Raw genomic sequence first — 6103 nt, 5'->3', positions numbered from 1 at the left:
ATTTATTTTCAAGAGCTCATCAGTTTAAAAAAATTAAACTCATTTATTTCAAATAAGTAATACTTCCATAAGGTTCAGAAAACCAAAACAATATACAAAGGTTTACATTAAAAAGTTTTTTTGCAAAGAGCTCAACTGTATTCTTTGTTCTTATCTTTTCTACCTTATTTTTCTTGTTTTACAGATGCAGTACATTCTCAAACTTCTCTGTGAATACTACTTGGACTTTTATTTAAAACCTCCTTTAGTTCCCTGCATTAGCTCTGCTTGTTCCATTCATCTTGTGATTTCTCCTTATAAATTAGTTCCAGCCTTTCCTCTTGTGTCTAATGCTCCCTTTGCTTCCTGTTCATCTTTCTTTTTTTTCTTCCTGTCCATAAAAGTAATGACGGCACATCTTTAATATTAAGGAAAAAGGCTATAAAAAGTTCAATCTCAGAATTTGTTTTAGTAAAACCTCATTCGTGCTCCTTTGTGGGTGCATCATGAAGTTCCATGGGCTTGTTCACCTGCCAGTATTTCTCACCGACCAATTCCAAAGAGAGAGGGCCATTTAACACATCGAACTGGCCCCTGGCTGTGGCTATGTAAATGGCATATTGCTTCTTACTGGCTATATCAAGGTTCGTCTGGCTTGATTCTCCTTTGCTTCAAAGTTCTTCTAAAGCTAACTTCACAGCCAGGTTGATAAGTGATCAACAGTGGCATTACCTGAGCTCTTCGTGAATCTTGTCTGTGTACGATCATCTTTTTCCAAAAACGTGGGATGAAGCCTCAGTACTAATTCAGTTTCACTAGCAGGGTCCATTACAGAGTCAGATGTCACTTTTTCATTGCTGTTATCGAGTTCAAGCCCAGAATCATCAGATGTTTTGATCTGTTTGTTACCAGGTGCTGCTTCTAATTGCTGTACGTGGATGTTTTACTGCAGTGAGAGCTGTCTCCACTGACTTCGGCTCCACTATAATTTTCGATCTGTTTCCCACCTCACTGTCGTCTGCTCACGGCCTGTTATCTCATTCCTTCCTTGATGCTCTGACCAAGTGCTTGCTGAGGGTTATGCTTGTTGATTCTAGCTAATGCTTTTTTCTCGATGAGCTTCATACTCACCAAGACTTGGTTAAATTTTGCTGATGAGTGCATCAAAGTTTAGGTCTGATCTTAGTGATCTTTTGGAATCTAGCTTTTCCCAACAGCTTGTTGTTGTTCAGTCGCTCAGTCGTGTCCGACTCTTTGTGACTGCATGGACTTGTGCACGCCAGGCTTCCCGATCCATCACCAACTTCCGGAGCTTGCCCAAACTCATGCCCACTGAATCAGTGATGCCATCCAACCATCTCATCCTCTGTCACCCCGTTCTCCTCCTGTCTTCAATCTTTCCCAACATAAGGGTCTTTTCCAATGAGTCAGTTCTTCTTAAATTTTTAAATTCAAAATAATCAGTATGTCTCTGAGGCGCATTTTGGGGCCACCTATGCTGGACCCCACAATGGGCAGAGAAAGGACTGTCAGTGACCGTCAGTGACCGTCTTGTATGGGGGAGGGTGATGTGGCCAGAAAGGGCTTTGGGGTGGGAGAGGGAGGGAGACCTCACGACCTGTCCTCTGCCCCTGTTCACACCCTTGGCAGCCGGTGGCAGTGGGGCCTCCCTGGATGACACCTTGGGTGAAATGGGTGATGTCATGAGATGTCACCAGAAGGCTCTGGGTCACCCTGACCTGCTTTACATTATCCAAAGGTGGGGTAGAGTTTACAGGTAAGCGAGTGGAGAAGCTGGAGTGACTGGTGGACTTTCAGTTCAGTTCAGTTCAGTTCAGTCGCTCAGTCGTGTTCGACTCTTTGTGACCCCATGGACTGCAGCACGCCAGGCCTCCCTGTCCATCACCAACTCCCAGAGTTTGCTCAAACTCATGTCCATCAAGTCGGTGATGCCATCCAACCATCTCATCCTCTGTTGTCCCCTTCTCCCCTTGCCTTCAATCTTTCCCAGCATCAGGGTCTTTTCTAATGATTCGGTTCTTCGCATCAGTTGGCCAAAGTATTGGAGCTTCAGCTTCAGCATCAGTCCTTCCAATGAATATTCAGGATTGATTCCCTCTAGGATTGACTGATTTGATCTCCTTGCCATCGAAGGGACTCTGAAAAGTCTTCTCCAATACCACAATTCAAAAGAATAAATTCTTCGGTGCTCAGCCTACTTTCTGACAGGTAGTGCATTCTTTATTGCCACCTCTGAGGGCTGTGATAATGCAAACTGCAAAACACACTGATATAAATAGTCTTTTGTGTGGTGTTCTTCAACATATCCAAACAAACTGGGCACATGAATTCACTGTGTAGACTTGAGGTGAAACCACAATTTCTAAGCCATCTGTTATTGCCTCCTGAGGTGTTCACTCTAATTCATATAAGCTGTATTCCTGTGTTTTGCTTAATGGCTGAGTTCCGTTTGTCTGCACAGCCCAAGACGTTGCGGCTCCTGCCCCAGCCCGGGGCTCCACTAGCTGCAGCTGGAGCAAGACTCGGGTACAAGCCTCAGAGGCTGCCAGTGCTGACGCACACTAAGACGAGTCTCAGCTTCTGCAACGAAACTCTCCCGTTCATCTTTTGAAATCAGGCAACAAAGCCTCACTGGGAGCTGCGTGTATGAGCAGACCTCGTCCACCTGCAGATGTTGCTTAAACGGGATGGGAGAGGAGCTGGTTATGAATCTGGTGGAGGGTGGGGGTGGGGGAGAAGGGGCCAAACACCAAACTGCAGAAGGCCTGACTCTGAGGCTGCTGCTGCTGCTAAGTCACCTCAGTCGTGTTCGACTCTGTGCGACCCCATAGACGGCAGCCCACCAGGCTCCCCCTTCCCTGGGATTCTCCAGGCAAGAACAATGGAGTAGGTTGCCATTTCCTTCTCCAGACTCTGAGGCAGTAACACCCAACTAGCTGTCCTCGTCCTGCCTAGATGCTTTACTCAATTTCTGTAAAGAAGAAACCTTTTTAGACTGGCAACTAAACATTTGGCTGCCAGATCATCTCCATGAAGGAGTCTGGGGTCAACGCTTACCATACGGACCTTCAGTGGTTAGGCCTGCAAAGGAGGGATGTTGCTAAGAGAGACAGCAATGAGTGAAGACCAGCTCGGAGCAGGGAGCAGACCCCTCCCCTGTCTACACCTGCAGGCGGCAGGGAGAGCAGCTGGCGCTCCCAGGGTCAGCCCTCATCCAGGGGGTCGGAGTCCTCAGAGAAAAGCCCCAACCTCCCGCCCTTCGTCCTTGGAGGGCCTGTGCTCGGAGTGCCGGGCAGGACTGAGCCCCAACACCCTGATGAGCTCCTGCACATGGCCTTTCCCCACCTGCCCTCTCACACCCCCTGGGCCACCTCCCAGGGGTCCCATCAAATGACCCACCTGCGCCCACGTCTGCCTCCAGCTCTGCTTTCGGGGAACCCCCAGCTAAGACACATCTCATAAAATAGTTGACCAGCCTGGATGGGAAGGGAAGTGGGGGGAGAAGGGATACATGTGTATGTTGGTCTGAGTCCCTTTGCTGTTCATCTGAAACTATCACAACATGGTTAATTGGCTATATGCCAATATAAAACAAAAAGTAAAAAAAAAAAAAAAAAATTGACAGGCTTGGAAGCTCCCATGCCTGCGGTGATGGTGACAGCCTCGGGAGTTCACAGGGTATCAACTTCACTGCCCACTTTTCCGTCTATTCCTTCTGTTCCTTGCGAACCCTGTGTCCTGGGCATATCTGACCGACTCCAAAAGCACAACTTTAATAACAGAGACTCCTTCGATGTCTACCCAAGAGAGATGAAAACGAAGGTCCACTGAAAGATATGTGTTCACGAATGTTCAGCAGCTTGACTACCAACAGCCAGGAGGCAGAAGTGACCCAAATGCCATCAGCAGGTGAGAGGGGCCAATATGTGTCCACTCACACGACGGAGAACCACTCCACCTTGAGAAGAAGTGAAGTGCTGCCTGCTGTCCTGGATGGTGCTGGAAATGTGTTGGGTGACTGACACACACACTGGATGGTCTCTGTTACAGTAAATGTCCAGGTGACAAACCCACAGGCAGGAAGCTGCTTCGTGGTTGCTCAGAGCTGAGTGGGAACAGGAATTAGCTAAAAGGGGCAAAAGGGATATTTTGAGGTGATGGAAATATTCTAAAAGTGGGTTACCCAGATGGCTGTGAAAGTGTTAGTTGCTCAGTTGTATCCAACTCTTAGCAACCCCATGGAGGACTCCTCTGTCCATGGAATTCTCCAGTTAAGAATACTGAAGTGGGTAAACATTCCTTTCTCCAGGGGATCTTCCCGACCCAAGGATCAAACCCAGGTCTCCTACATTGCAGGTGGATTCTTTACTGAGCCACCAGGGAAGCCCACTGATGGCTATATAATTGGGTAAATTTACTAAAAATTACCAATTAAACACATTTCAAACAGGTGAAATTTTATGTTTCTTTTTTTATTGAGGCATTAGTGATGTACAATATTATATACTTACAAGTGTGCAATAGTGATTGACATTTTTTTATAATTTTATTTATTTTTGGCTGTGCTGGGTCTTCACTGCTGCACGGGCTCTTCTCTGGCTGTGGTGAGGGGCTGCTCTCTGGGCGTGGTGCGGGGGCTTCTCACTGCAGTGGCTCCTCTTGTTGCAGAACACAGGCTCGAGGGCGCACAGGTTCCAATAGCTGCAGCACGTGGGCTCGGTAGTTGCGGCTCATGGTCTCAGTTGCCCCGTGGCAGGTGGTATCTTCCCAGATCAGGAATTGAACCCATGCCTCCTGCATTGGCAGGTAGATTTTTTTTTTTACCCTGAGCCACCAGGGAAGCCTGTGATTCACAATTTGTAAAGGTTTTACTCCATATATAGTTACTATAAAATATTTGCTATACTCCTCGTATTGTACAAGATAGCCTGGTAGCTTATGCATTCCTAATAGTTTGTGCCTCTTACTCCCCTGTCCTTCTGTTGCCCCTCCCCCTGCCCTGTCCCCATGGTAACCACTGGCTTGTTCTTTGTATCTGTGAGACTGCTTCTTTTCTGTTATAGTCACTCTGTTATAGTTTGTGATATTTTTTAGAATCCACATACAAGTGTCATCGTAAAGCGTTTGTCTTTCTGACTTATTTTACTTAGCATAATGCCCTCCAAGTCCACCCATGGTCCTGTAAATGGCAGCATTTCATTACTTTTAATGGCTGAGTAGTATTCCATTGTGTATATGCATCACAGCTTCTTTATCTATTTGTTGTCAGTGGGCACTTAGGTTGCTTCCACATCTTGGCTATTGTGAAAAGCACTGCTATGAACATTGGGGTGCATGTGTCTTTTCTAGTTAGTTTTTTTTTTTTAACACAGATCAGATCAGTTGCTCAGTCATGTCCGACTCTTTGCGACCCCATGAATTGCAGTACGCCAGGCCTCCCTGTCCATCACCAACTCCCGGAGTTCACTCAGACTCACGTCCATCGAGTCAGTGATGCCATCCAGCCATCTCATCCTCTGTCGTCCCCTTCTCCTCCTGCCCCCAATCCCTCCCAGCATCAGAGTCTTTTCCAATGAGTCAACTCTTCGCATGAGGTGGCCAAAGTACTGGAGTTTCAGCTTTAGCATCATTCCTTCCAAAGAAATCCCAGGGCTGATCTCCTTCAGAATGGACTGGGTGGGTCTCCTTGCAGTCCAAGGGACTCTCAAGAGTCTTCTCCAACACCACAGTTCAAAAGCATCAATTCTTCGGCGCTCAGCCTTCTTCACAGTCCAACTCTCACATCCATACATGACCACAGGAAAAACCATAGCCTTGACTAGATGAACCTTTGTTGGCAAAGTAATGTCTCTGCTTTTTAGTATGCTGTCTAGGTTGGTCATAACTTTCCTTCCAAGGAGTAAGCGTCTTTTAATTTCATGGCTGCAGTCACCATCTACAGTGATTTTGGAGCCCAGAAAAGTAAAGTCTGACACTGTTTCCACTGTTTCCCCATCTATTTCCCATGAAGTGGTGGGACCGGATGCCATGATCTTCGTTTTCTGAATGTTGAGCTCTAAGCCAACTTTTTCACTCTCCACTTTCACTTTCATTAAGAGGCTTT

General features: G+C 46.7%; 1 pseudogene; it reads right to left on the bottom strand.

Annotated features, from left to right (window-relative positions):
- Positions 1–458: 458 nt before the first annotated feature.
- Positions 459–6103, bottom strand: part of LOC104985017 — a 13508-nt pseudogene continuing 7863 nt past the window's right edge.

This window comes from Bison bison, unplaced genomic scaffold (assembly GCF_000754665.1).
Source record: "Bison bison bison isolate TAMUID 2011002044 unplaced genomic scaffold, Bison_UMD1.0 scf7180017864037, whole genome shotgun sequence".
Lineage (NCBI taxonomy): Eukaryota > Metazoa > Chordata > Mammalia > Artiodactyla > Bovidae > Bison > Bison bison.
The sequence above is the reverse complement of the archived record's forward strand: the minus strand, read 5'-3'. Positions and strand labels throughout refer to the sequence as shown.